General features: G+C 39.8%; 1 protein-coding gene across 4 annotated transcripts in view; it reads right to left on the bottom strand.

Annotated features, from left to right (window-relative positions):
* Nucleotides 1-13,779, bottom strand: part of plxna4 (plexin A4) — a 109,727-nt gene extending 95,948 nt beyond the window's left edge. The window contains exons 1-5 of one of the 4 annotated variants that reach the window (XM_085902182.1): nt 13,644-13,779; nt 11,762-11,821; nt 11,640-11,696; nt 11,391-11,519; nt 11,051-11,185 (exon numbers count right to left, since the gene is read on the bottom strand). The gene's annotated coding sequence lies outside the window, so the exon portion shown is untranslated. Of the gene's footprint in view, nt 1-6,914; nt 7,393-11,050; nt 11,520-11,639; nt 11,697-11,761; nt 11,822-13,643 lie in introns of those variants that run through there. The other 3 variants (XM_085902180.1, XM_085902181.1, XM_085902183.1) reach the window with 3 other exon arrangements.
* Nucleotides 13,780-14,067: the final 288 nt, after the last annotated feature.

The following is a 14,067-nucleotide window of genomic DNA, read 5'->3' as shown; positions in this document are numbered from 1 at the left end:
AAGAGTAAACTACTTAAATATGAACCGAATAAGTGAATGGGATTAAGAGAATGTGTGTGACAATGCAAGTAATTAAAGAAAAACGGATTTTTACGTCATTACCGTCAGTAATCTGATAATCCAAATTACACGTCATGGCAACACTTGGTCTCCATGAATTGTAGGAAGTTCTGATCCAGTGCAAACTGAAACACCAATTCCAAACTCCAACCAGGACATCAAAACAAACTTTCATCTGATGATTAATAGTCACCATCAGCAATGAAATGAAGCCGCACCCTTGAACTAATCTCGCTAGCAACCCTTCAATCCACACGCGGGAATAAATAAAGATTGAGCGATCAGGTCTGACACGGGGCTAAACTAACACCCGGAACAGATGGCACATTCATTCCTCTCAGGAAGACAGTAGCGGCAGAGGAGGAGGCGAAGAAAGGGCGGCGAGGATGGAGCCGCAATGTCCTTGAGTGTTTACATCAAGACGCGGATTAGCGGCGTGGATTACTGTCAACGGATACCCACTCTAGATCGGGGAGGGTTTAATCCAACGCAGATATCATGAAGACGAGCAGAAATAAAGATGGAATGTCTAAAAAAAAATGGAAGGATGACGTTCCTTGATTAAGTACATATCTACCTAGTTCTCCTTCGGCGAGGTCACGACCGTTATCGTCTGGGTCAACCAACTGGCGCCAAAAATATCAGAGAGAGACGGCAACAAGGTCTACCAAGATTATATTTCCAATTTCTATTCCTGAAGAAAAACAGAAGCAAGGTAGGCAAGGATCCAAAAGTAAAACCCTCTGGATTTTCGGCCGACATCTGCCCACCTTCTCACCATCTGTGTAATATTTGCCCCTCCTTCACTTATTAAAACCAATTCAGTCAAGGAAATTTAAACTCCAGCCTCTCGGAATGGCGGATCATAAACGATCACGGTTCAAAGCCTGAGAAAGAACCACTCTTTCATAATTCCTTGTAATCTATATATCTAAGACTCCTCTTCATTTTAAGATAGCTTTCTCCATCATCCCTCCAAGTGCCATCTACGCCCAATCAACAGGACACATTGGCGTAATTAAGACCACTGCAGCCAAGAATCACTCTTAAATGTTTAAAAAGGCCGCTGCGTTGTCTTCGGGGGTTCCGGGAGCTAATTCAAAGCCTAAAGCGACCGTTCCCCGCTTTTAATTCCCAGACGCTACAAGCTAGCGGGCAGACCAATCAGCTTTCGGCTCCGTCAGCTGCACACTGGCATCATCTCCAGTCCTGACACGTCTTCCCTGTGTTCCTTCATCTAGCCACTCATCCTCATGACTCTCTCTTGCTTTCAGCTCCTCACACTGAAAATCTGTTTTTAATTCAGCCGCAATATAGCCACAAAGTGACCTAAGTAAAGTTTCCCTAACTCAAGATAAATAATTTGGAAATAACTATCATGGGTAGTTCTCAGAAAGTATGGTCCAACTCTGATGTTTGAACGAGTTCAGTTTTCTTCTCTTTTAATCACCAGATTTCACTTCTTACTATATTTCAAACATTATCTCATCAGATACAGAAACAAAGCAAAAATAATGACCTCAATTGAGCGCCATGTTGTTAAAATGTGGCTCCTTTCCACAGACTTTCCACTTGTAATCGGATCTTATCAAACTAATCGTGTCCTATGAGTGTATTTTAGTTGGAAAATGGGGCAAATAACTTGGACCTTTTATAAAAGAGATGATTCGGTATCGGTGGGATGTAATAAAGGTCTAAAAGATCGAATCGAGTGCCACATCCAAAAATGAATCCCTGTGTAAATAATAACAGTAATCACAGTTCAGTGTTGGCAGACCGTGTCCCCGAGACCATGCGTGAGAAACCTCGGAACACCTCGTCGTAACGCGGCCAGATGATTATTGGCATCGTGAATCACAGCTTTTTTGCAGTTGGCTTGCGATAACACGTTACAAGTGTCCGACGGGAGGAGTCGTAGATGTGCTGACACACTCATAGGAAGCCTGAGGGCAACTGTGTGCAGGATTGTATCACCACCATCCAAGTCGAGACAAGTTTGGAGGGAACAAAGAGGTGAACTGTCATCAGAACTTGACTATCGTTTTAAGCGGTTACCTTGGTGGAGATGATGATGTCTTGTTGTTTCTAACCGATAACAATTCCACTCAACATTTTCATCCAATTTGCGATGAACCCATGTTCCACTGACCTATCTCAATCTATGCTCCAGAGAAGACTTGACCTCCGGGATTAAGCGCTTAGCCACAAAACTCTCGATAATTTACAAGGCTTTGTGCCGGTGATTAAAATGAAACATTTAATTTGTTCGACCGCCACACCAAATTTTGGTTTAGTCCAAGGGTCTGCTGCCAACTATTGGACAAAAACATTAATCGTATTCAAGCACCTCTGAATGGCTGGCAGCATCTGGATTAAAGTCTCTGTCTGTCTCTATAATCCAGAGTAGAGATGAGGAAGCGTTTTAAAACATTAAATTGAACCCACAATGGGTGTTTATTACATTTGAACAAATTTAAGACCACTTTTGGATATTTTGCCGTATTCTGGTATTACGCGTCTTGGCCACCAGGGGCAGCGTAATACAGACGATACACACGATTATTTTTATATAACGCATTTGTTTTCAATTTCCTAAAAGATTCAATTGAACCCACAATGGGTCTCTATTACATTTGAACACATTTAAGACCACTTTTGGATATTTTGCCATATTATGGTATACACCTTTTGGCCACCGGAGGCAGCGCAATACAGACGATACACACGATTATTTTTATATAACGCATTTGTTTTCGATTTATATTCCAACATGAACTTTTCTGGTTGTGTTTACAAGCCTCTGGGCGTCCAATAAAATGCATCACAGGAAACTGACAGTCAGGCTTGATTTGTAAAGGCCCCGTTTTAATTGCATGGACTTATTAGTCAAAAAAATTTATTTATACATTTCCTCTAAAGTGCTTCCCCTGCGCTGGGAGGTGTTTAAAGAGAGTCGATGCAGGTTTACACTCCATTACTGGGCCTTTTGCCTCGCCTCCCCGCTTGTTTGTCTCCCTTCAGATGTTCTCGCCGCGTGTGCAACCGCAGCCCTCAAAAGCCCGTGGCATAAACACATCAGACAAGCTTTCTCCGAGCCAGCCAGCCCGCCCGCCCGCCTGCCAGCCTGTCGTCCGTCACAGCTACACGGTAGAAGATGCAAATTGTTCTCCCTCGCGCCCCTTCGTCGCTTCACCCGCGGTCACGGCCCTTGTTTTGACGCCCTGATTTTCCACTGAGTTCTACCGTTGTTGCTTTTGCCCCGGCGAGACTCTTACAAACATATAGTCAAGAAGCACGCCTGCCAGATTTGCCGCCGGGGCCCCCGGAACGACACGAGCAAAGCTCTGCTGGATGAACTGTGGTGTGACAATGCAAAACAGATGGACACAAAAAGGAAGGGGAGGAAAAGGCTGAAATGCTCATTCAGAAGTTGGGAGTTTTGTTTCTGCCAGGGGAGGGGGGGGGGTGCGACTTGGATGCTTGATGTAATACAACTCACATTGTATGCGCTGGAAACCACATGACTATATATTTTCAGGGGAAAGAAAAAAATGAGGTGAATGGGATGTGCAAACTATTAACTATCAAAACGTTTTTTTTCTCACGTCAATTTTTTTATTGTACGATTCCGATTTTTCCCATTTCTGTTTTTCTTTCTCTCTTTTTCTTCAAACTTTTTATTCATTTCTTTCTTGTAAGATTATTTTTTCTTTTTATAAAACAAACTTTTAGAAATCATTTTTTTTAAACTTAATAAAAACTTTTGTAAAAGTGCTTGATTATTTATCCAATCAACTATTTTCTGTACTGCTTTGTCCCCACGGGGGGTCGCGGGCGTGCTGGAGACTATCCCAGCGGTCATCGGGCAGTAGGCGGGGGACAGCCTGAACCGGTTGCCAGCCAATCGCAGGGCACACAGAGACAAACAACCATCCGCACTCGCACTCACACCTAGGGGCAATTTGGAGTGCTCAATCAGCCTACCAAGCATGTTTTTGGGATGTGGGAGGAAACCGGAGTGCCACGCAGGCTTGGGGAGAACATGCAAACTCCACACAGGGAGGGTCGGATGTGGAATCGAACCCGCACCCTGCTAACGTGCCAACCAGTGCGACACCGAGCCGCCTCTCTTTATTATTTTATTTCATCTAAAATTACAACTTTTAAACATCGCACGGTAAAATTATAACTGAAACTTTTTTGAATTAAATCTTTTGAACTTTTTCCAGTAAATTGAAATTTGTAACAATTTTTGTCTTTATTTCTTTTTTTGTTGCTTGTAAAATTACAACTTTTAAATGATTGTACATGTGTTTCAATACAAAATACATTTATTTATATATTTTTATTATTGTATTGTTATTTGATGGTATAGTTTCTTAAATCTCAGGATTACAACATTTAAAAACTTTTTTTTTTAACTTTTTTTTTTCCCCCTTTATGTGTGTCCCTAATCCTCCCATGATAATGAACAAAACGAGTTATCGTATGTGCAAAAGTTGCACTTTGTCACACATCATTTATCATTGGTGCATTTCCAGTTACTGCCATCCAACATTAACGCATCCACTCATCATTCCTATTTTACCGGCCAAGGACAATTTCCGAGAAGTTTGGAGTTGGCAAAGCAGGTTACCACGGAGACACGCAAAGAATGTTGTGTCACAATTCAAGACTGAATAAATCACACTCTGGACAAACAAAATGTTAACACACACTAACCACTAATGTATATAAATGTCTTAAGTCTCTGTCGATGATGATGTCACATGTAAGAGAAACTAGCAGCCCAAAGTGCAGGTCATTGTTTAAAATGTGGAAAAACGCATTAGCAGAGCAATCAAAACAGTCGCAGCCTGGGCCAGAACACAACAAGCAACGAAAACATTTCATTCCAGGAACGCTACTAACTTCTCCCCGGCACTTGGCGGGGGAGTACTGGGGCCTGGCTGGGAGTCAATCACTGCATTCACACACATTTCCAAATCCCATCAACAACAACAAAAAAATCACAAAGGTCTTAAAAAGACTGGTTTCACTGTGAAAAGCCTGCAAACCCCAGTGTAAGCCTTCCTAAATCTCTCATGTAACATATCCTAAACAGAATGCTGCCGTGGTATCTTTTATCCTGTCTATGTTCCTCTCAATACATAAACTACTAAAGAGCTGCTTTCTAGAATCTTTGAGCAAGGCACTAAAACATGAGAAGAAAGGTGCGCACAAAGCATTCATCCCCACGACTGTTCGGAGTTCCTCAGGGATCAACTTGCAGTCCCATTAACATTAGCAGAAGCTGAATGATTTGTTGATAATCCTAATATCACAATTGCCTCGGTTAGTGGGTATCAGACATTTTACATCAAACACTACACAAGAAAATACTTGATTAAATGTATTGTACTACAAAAAAAAACAACAAGTTAAATACAACTGAGTTGTCTTTGGGCAATGTTCTTTTTTACATACCACTAGAGGGAGCCTCTGTAGCTTCAAAAGAACCCTTACGCGAAAGCTATTTTGTTTTGTCTTTTACGATACACAAGTGAATGAAAAATAACGTGCTTGTCAATAATAGAATTTTTTTTTCATTGAATTAAAAAAAACATGATTTAGGCAACTATGCCAGTAATCTAACAATCCAGAGTTAAAGCTTTTCCACATTTCTTAAACTTATTTCTTACTAACAGTCTATCCAAAAAGATTTTAAAAATATTCATTTCGTTTTATTTTTGTTCAGAAGTTTCTATTTTCTCCCATATCAAAATAATCCACATGAAAACTGTGCCAAGGCAACAGGTGGCCCCATAAGCTTTTACAGAACGAGTATTTTTTGCCAATCAGAAGAAAGTCACGTTTGTAAAAGGCCCGAGACGTCAAAACATAAAATACGTCCCTAATGGGAGCTGCAGAACAAACAGAGAGCGCCATTCATGTCCGTCGCACAGCCTCATCATTCACCGGCGTGTTCCTCTCACTTCATTCACACGCGCGTACCGAGTCCGCTGAGTCTCCCCATCTCCGCCAGCCCGTCATCCGGCAAGGTTGCCGAGCGAGATTAAGCATCAGCGAGGCACGATATTGACAAGGCCACACTCCCTAGTAACCAAAACACCACGCCTGACGGACACGGGGGGGTCATATGTCAAAGTGACTCCCTTACAAAGGCTACTGCCCGGCGCGGGACCAGATAGGATTATCCAACTTCTCCTCTGGGACTCCACTGTTTACCCTCCTCACTCACCGGGGACCTTGATGGCGGTAACGCACACTAATAGGCCAATTGTGATGACCAAAAAAAAAAGTGCACAATCTTCAGAGGTACTCCTAAAATTGGCGTACCTAATAAAGTGGCCGTCTGTGTACATCTCTAGTAAACAAATCCAGCTTGTGTTCCGAAGGTGTTCCAGCAATGTTAGCGCTACATCGATCCCTGCGGGGGCTCACATGCGGCAGGCAACCCCTCCGGCCGTACTTTGAACACACAAGCACAGACTTGCACTATGAACTGAAAATGTGATTTGACATGAAGATAGAAAAACCATGCAGCTGTGAGAAAACATACAAAAAGAAATAATAGTTCGAATAGAAGTCATCTTTTGAGATGCGACCTGAAAATACTTCACCCTAAAACTTAGTTACTATTACGAGATGAGTGCTTTCTAGTCAACTTTGCAGGATTCACTGTTTTATGAAAAACAAGATGTGCTGGTAAACACAGAGAGAATAATTCATTAAAAAAAAAAAGGTTTGTTGGGGGGGGGGGGAAGCTTCCTGAGACTCCAAAATATGCAGCAAAGTGGGTGAAGCAGGTGCATCCCTCCCTCCGCAAGCCCGACACAGGTCTGCCTGCTTACCTGTACACTCTGCAGATGTCATTCGCAACCGCACTGCGGATGCAATAGAAGCACGTCCAAAAAAAAAAAAAAAAAAAAACAGCTTCTCTTTACTATCTCCCAAAAGAGGCAAAAATGAGAGGAGCGTCTATTAAATCCTACTCGGGAGGCGAGTCCACTTTAAATCCACATACCAAAAAAAAAAAAAAAAGAACACACTTCCACAAGCTTGCAGCGTCGGACCTCAAGCAGGAGCATCCCCCGGTCAGCCGGAGCTGAACACGCCGCTCAGCGTGCACTCACAGCCGGCCGCCGCACCTGCCATGCCCCGGCGGAGGAGGGAGGAGAGAGACGAAGAAGAGGAGGAGGAAGAAGAAGGTTTGAGCGTGTGCACGGAGAGTTTGGGATGCGACTCGGTGCGGCGCTCCTGCTCAAGTGACGCTTAGAGGGTGGCTGCAGCAGAGTGGGAGTGAGAGAAAGACGAGGGGGAGGAGGGAGAAGCGTAAAGGAGGAGGAGGAGGAGGAAAGAGGGATGCCTCGGAGTTGGCCGCTTTTGCCCTTCATACTGAAAAGAGGAGGACGTTGCGTGCACAAGTCAAGCAAAGAAAAGAATCCATCACCTTTGCATGCACTTTTTTTTTTGGGGGGGGGGGGGGGTATTTCCATCCAGAGATGACTTGCATGGGGTGATTAAAATCTGCATTATTTTGCTCTTTGATGAGATTTTAAACGCTTCAGGGGTGGGTCCAATTAACTCAATTAGTATTCAAGCAGGCTCATTATGGGATGTGGATTTAAATAGGCGGAGGTGGAGGGGTTTAGGCACCTTTCTATTGGTGCAAATGGGATTTTAATGTCGCTTTTTCTTTGGGGGGGGGGGGGGGTCTGCAGTATCACCCCTACCCTCCCTCTACTTTCTCAATTGGCTTTTGCCTGCAGATAGCTCCTGAAAAGGACTGAAGGTTGAAACTCTGCATCAGAGTGCCACCTAAAGGCAGAAGGGACGGTGCAGGCAGCTCAGCAGCGCCACATGTGGTCATAGTGAATGTTACACTTGGAAAAAAAGAAGGATAGAGATTGTGAGATTTATTGTGTGGTGCCTTGTTTATCAGTATAGTTTGAGTTATTCATTTAATTGGTTTATGGATGAATTTATTTATATCATTTAGTATTTTTTTATGGTTTTTGTTTTAGGAAACGTTGAATGTATTTATATTTTTGTCAGTATTTACTTTTCATATATTTCATGTAAAAGTGCATTTGTTGTTTAAATATTTCATTGAGAATTTTGTCTTAATTTACATGTGCAATAACTGATTTGCAATATATTTATCAATGTGTATTTATTCAATATATTTGAATTCAAATTCTATAGATTATTTTTTTATGTTTTAAGTAAATTTTATTGTAGATTTATATTTGATGATTTGCAATGTATGATGTTATTTGTATTTATTTAAATTTATTAAATAAATAAAAAAATGTAGATTTATAATGTATTGTTATTTTTATTTATTTAAATGTATTAAATAAAAAATTTTGATTCAATATATTGCAACTTTTTTTTCCCTTTTTTGGGCACTGTGAAGAATCAAACAACACATTAGAGTTCCCGAATGGTCGGAGAGAAGCAAAGAATTTACCTATGCATACACAATGAGGGAATGGCGATTTTGAGGGGAGTCCGAGCTCAACTGTACTTGTACAACTTGTAAAAATGTTTCCAGCCAAATAATATGATTTATAATTCTGTGAGTGACGTACATGATTTTTCTTTTTTTTTTTTGATGGGTGTGACAAACTTTTTCTGGCATATTTTTATGAACAACTATTGGATTGGGTGCGATTAGATCCCACAGGATCATATTAGATCGACAATAACGGATATTTAAGGACATCAAAGGTCAATGTCACCTCTAAAGAAAGAGCCCTAAATCAATGCACACAATAAATGACAATTGTTTTGAGGGGGCGGTCCTATTTCCGCCCAAATCTCCTTGACAGCGCATTGATTTAAAAGACCGCATCACATTTGCCTGGCGGTCTCCTTTGAGGGCATCTCGCCGCTCGTTTGAAGGCCATAAATGCATTGATATGGACAAAGCTATTAGCTTCAAGCGGGCTAAATCAACAGTCTTGCAGATCTTCATATCAGATAGCTCAGCAAATCAATAACGTCGCCATGGACCGTGACAATCGACGTGTCACCATCGTATGACCTTATGAAATTAATGTTTGTGTGCGGCAAACGGTAAAGCATAAAAGAACGACGCAAAACATGTCTCCAAAGTCGGTACGTCAACTTTTATGTAAAATGCTACAAATTTTGCGTGTGTTCATAAGGTAAAAGAAAATTTGTGCAACCAGAAATTGGTTCATCAACATTTGTATAAATACATTTTAGTTTTAAACGATTAAACGATTAAGGGGCGTTTCTTTCATTATATATATATGTATCTACATACAAGCGGAAAACTATACAAAAGAAAAAATATTGTGAGGCTATAATTACACAAAAAGAGCAAAAAGCAACAAAATGTTCAGGTTCTACTAAATAAATGTACTAACATATGTAAAACATATCAGAAAATCAAGGGTTTCAAAAATGTAATCAAAATTGTTCAATTTTCTACAAAATATTATCAAATCCTACAAAATTGTGAGATTGAGAGTACGACGCAAAAGTAGGAAAATTTGATTCAATTTTCAACTAAATACTATCACTTACAAAATGTCAAACTACTGTGTCAAACCTTTGATTAAAAAAAAAAAAAAATCCTACAAAATATTGTGAGGTTCTAAACCCACAAAAATATATTTTTTTAATGTGTCAAACTAATGTGTCAAACTTTGGATTTAAAAAAAAAATCCTACAAAATATTATGAAGTTCTAAACCCACAATAAGAAGTTTTGGGTTTTACAGAAAATCCTACCCCAAAAAACTTTGAAGCGTTAATAGGACGGGTAAAGGGCATACGGTAGGAGAACATTAGCTTGCCGCTAGCTTCTTCATTCATACGCACTGACCAACGTGACTGGCACATTTGTCTTGCAAATGAGACGATGACTTATGAACAGCGTTGATGAAGCTGCCGCCTCTAATTCAGTCAAGTGTGCGTTTGAGGGGGCGGGGACCTTCTCCTGCCAGCTGGCATGGTGTTGTCTCAGCAGTTCTACCAACGTTGCCCCAAGTGCACGAGGGTCCCCATTTGAATGAAGCCACTGAAGCCCTTTAAGCACAGCTGCATGCTTCATCTAAACCCTGAAATCGCCCACCCCCCCCCCCCTTTTAACGGTGGTACACATCCCAGGGGTCTTTCTAACCCCCTTCTGCTAACGTCAACACAAACACAGATGTCCATCAAACATCTGTTACAGTAGCCCTTCTATCCTCTTGACAATCACTGCAAAGTTATACAAAAGCAAATCATTGTTTCAAACTGTATCAAAACCCAACATTGATATGTTAATTAGTTTGGGTTATATTGATAAAGGAGACCAAAGTGGACTATAATATATTTTGTATATAATTTTTTTTAATTTAAAATAAACCTATAAATATATTTTGGGTCAAATTTGAACAAACTCAAAACACATTTCGTACAAATTACAGAGGCTTATTTTTTAGGAGTATATTCTACAATCCTCTAATGTTTTTTCATAAGATTGTAATGGGACATTTGAACAAAATTTCCAGGATGTCACATAAATGGTCCAACAAAATTTTTTGACAAAAACAAAATGCTAAATTCTTGAGCCTGGTAAAATTTAAGATTTGTTTTAGGACAATTACAGCGCTGAGCAAACAAATTATTTTGCTAGTTTGCCTCTATGTATATTTAAAAAAAAATTATATAAAGTGCAAGTATGCAAGCGTCCCATTATTTTGAGTATTGCAGGTTGCAGAAATGTATTTCTAAATTTTTTTGAAGTTTTTGCAGAAAATGTGCAAAATTGGTCTCTAAATTCTCAATTAATGGAAAGAGAGATCACTTTAGTATTAAATGAAATGAAAATCTGAAAACAATATATTACACAGCTCATTTTCTCATAACAATCAATCATTTTTAGTCAAAAATCCAAAAATTTCCACCAGGACAGGCAGTTCGATTCCCACATCTAAATTGTGTTTATATTCACGGTGACATTTACTCACCTGTCGATGATGATGCGTGGTGTCCATCTCAATGGAAATATTTTTCCAATCCAATTCCAGACTTTGAAAAGCAACAACACGGCATGTGTCAGCCTCGTGCGTGTTGTCTCAATTTTTCTAATGAGCTCTCATACGCTGTGAATGACACTCAAATTTCATTGATTTGGATTGTAAATAGCTTTTCAATGTGCAGTCAGATGGTAAATGATATTGAGGCTGACATTTGTATTTATATATCAGCGAGGCTCCGGTGGACAGCCGTGTAGAATTAGTTAGTTTGCATATTGATGACTTGATCAAATTTTTTTTGGGGGGGGTGAGTGCGTGGATGTGCGTTTACCCATCCGTGGCTCATTTCCGTCAATTTCACTACCAGGACAGCAGCTGTCTTTCTGTCCATGGGCACGAATATGTATACCAGGTGAGTTTTGCCCGCAGCGTCTCCGGAGATCCGTTCCAAGCCATCCCCCTAAAGAGTTGAACCCATGGGTGCCGCAGATGGTCCGAGGGTTTGGAAACAGGAGACGCGAATTATAAATGCCAAGAGACAAACAAACAAAAAACTGGAATGATGCCCAAGAGAACAGACCTCTGTTAAAAACATGGCAAGCAATGCTGTTCTCCTCCAGTCCTGATGGTGGCGGTGCTGCTCGTTAATGGCAAATCATGAATAATTATTTTATAAGAAAAATGTTAGAGCGCAATATTTACCGAGGAGATTAGCAGGGATCTTCCATTGACACCCACGTCACTCACCAGACTGGGTGCCACCTTTAAAAGCCATGACACTTAAATTCACAGATGGAAATGTATTATTTAAATGAATTAAAATGAATCTGATTGATGGATACAAAGTTTCATGAGCCTCTGTTTTGTTGTTTTTGTGTAATCTCAAAAAAATATCCCAATAATTTGCCATAATAATTCACAATTTAAAGTCTGATTGCTGAGGAGTCTTATCAAGATTATCCTAATCGCAGATCTGTAACTAATGATAACAATTTCAATCTTTGCCCACATCAGTATTATGAAAATTTGTTCTACTGTTTTGGCAAAATTCTACAAACGACGATCACAACGTACTTTTACGCCTCTTGTATAGTTATAAGCATAGCGAAGAAGCCTTAGCAAAAATATCATAATTTACTGTGAATGATTTCACTGAATGACTGACAGATTATTTAATGTGTGTGCTAACACGCAACAGGAAGTGTGTAAATTATGCATGATGGTTGCTGTTGATAGAGGTTTGCATTTGTGAAGCTTCTAAACACATTTGTTTCGGTGCAACACAAATTAGACGAGCATAAGAAAACATACATTTGAACTTTAATCTACGCCTTGCAATCTTCCTTTGTTTTTTTTTTTCCAATGCAATTATGACCAAAACTGAGAAACATGCAAATCACACTGGATGCGAATGTTCATATTTGAGCATGTAATCTACGATAGATCCATCAATCATGTCCATAATATGGAAATTATATATTTATATGAATATTACTTTTGTAGCAGGTCAACCAGACTCATTGTTTTCAATAAACTGTCAAGATGGGAGATGGTCGAAATCAAATTTGGGATGTGGGTTTCAGATGCAATCCTAGTTGGCTGCTTTAATGGGCTGGATTTCATCAAGTCAGTCTCTGGTCATACATGTGATGATATATTTTCAAAATGTTCAACTTTTGGAACAAAATCTATTGGAAACTATTTGTGTCTGATGTGTAAGATTTTGAAGGGAATTCTTACAATTAGATAATATATCATGTCATTTTGACTTTATATATGCTTTTCCATTTCTTTCATAACATTTTAATTATGTTGTTACTACGATCGGATAATAGTAGTTTTTTTTTTTAAAACAATTTTGGATGACAAATTGATATATGTTGATATATGATATATATGTATGGACTGATAATAAAAAGTAGGGATGTAACAAAAAACGATTTCAACAGGAACATCGTTTATTTCGTAAAAAGACGAAAGTGAATCGAGCCGAATCGTTCTACTTTAAAATGTATCAAGATACCTGCATGTATTTGATGGTCTTTTATTGGAGTGTTATATCTCACAAGAAAATGACACATTTACACGACTGACAAGTTTACAACTAAAAGGTTATGGTATTCAAACTGAGTTTTATTATGTCAAATCGAAGTCGTACTGAACCGAATCGTGTCATTTTGAGTCAAATCGTACTGGAATCGTTTTGCATCCAAGTACCGAATCATCTTTATATCTATATTTGTGTATGTGTGTCTATACGGTTTTGGATCCACGAGATGAGAAACACATCCTATGCGTTTGGTGCATTTCAAATTGAATGTTAGTCTGTAAAAAAAAGTAAATGTGACATCCTTTTTTTGAGTCCTCACAGGTGAAAAAGAACAAATGTAGGCATGGGCGCGTGTATGTGTGTGTATGTGTGTGAAGTCCCAGGACAACTCATTAGGTACGCAGTTCTGACCGCAGACGAACAAGGGAGAGAGAGAAGGACATTGTGCTGCAGTGTGTTCACTCTGCATGCCAGTCACACAAAGTCCAAAGTGAGCGCACGTTAAGTCGTGTGTGTTTGAGACATCCGACTTACCGCTACACACACCATGTACAAAGCCTGACGTGGATTTATGTCGCTTCCTGCCGAAGGAGACAAGCTGTGAGAAAAGGGAACAAATTAAAGCAAAGGCTTCGAATAGCCACTGTTCTAAACTAACTCAGAAGATGGCTTATTGACTGTGTTGTGTTTAAAGCAAGTGTTTGTGGGTTTTTTTTTTTTTTTTTCTTCCATCCCAGCATGCATCTGCGTGTCCTTCATGGACTTTATTGACGTGGAACAACAACAAGAAAAAAAAAAATCTGATTTGCACACTGATAAACACTGATGACTACACACTACATTGGCTGTGATCGTGGATAAGAATCCCTCGGATTTCGTCTTATTTGGATGCAAATGAAGCAGAGGATTACGTCTCGGGGGCTGAGATGTGTGCGTTTGGGCGAAATGGAATTGGCGA

This window comes from Syngnathus leptorhynchus, chromosome 21 (genome assembly GCF_054491065.1).
Source record: "Syngnathus leptorhynchus isolate UIUO chromosome 21, UIUO_Slep, whole genome shotgun sequence".
Lineage (NCBI taxonomy): Eukaryota > Metazoa > Chordata > Actinopteri > Syngnathiformes > Syngnathidae > Syngnathus > Syngnathus leptorhynchus.
This window is presented reverse-complemented; position numbering and strand designations above follow the sequence as displayed.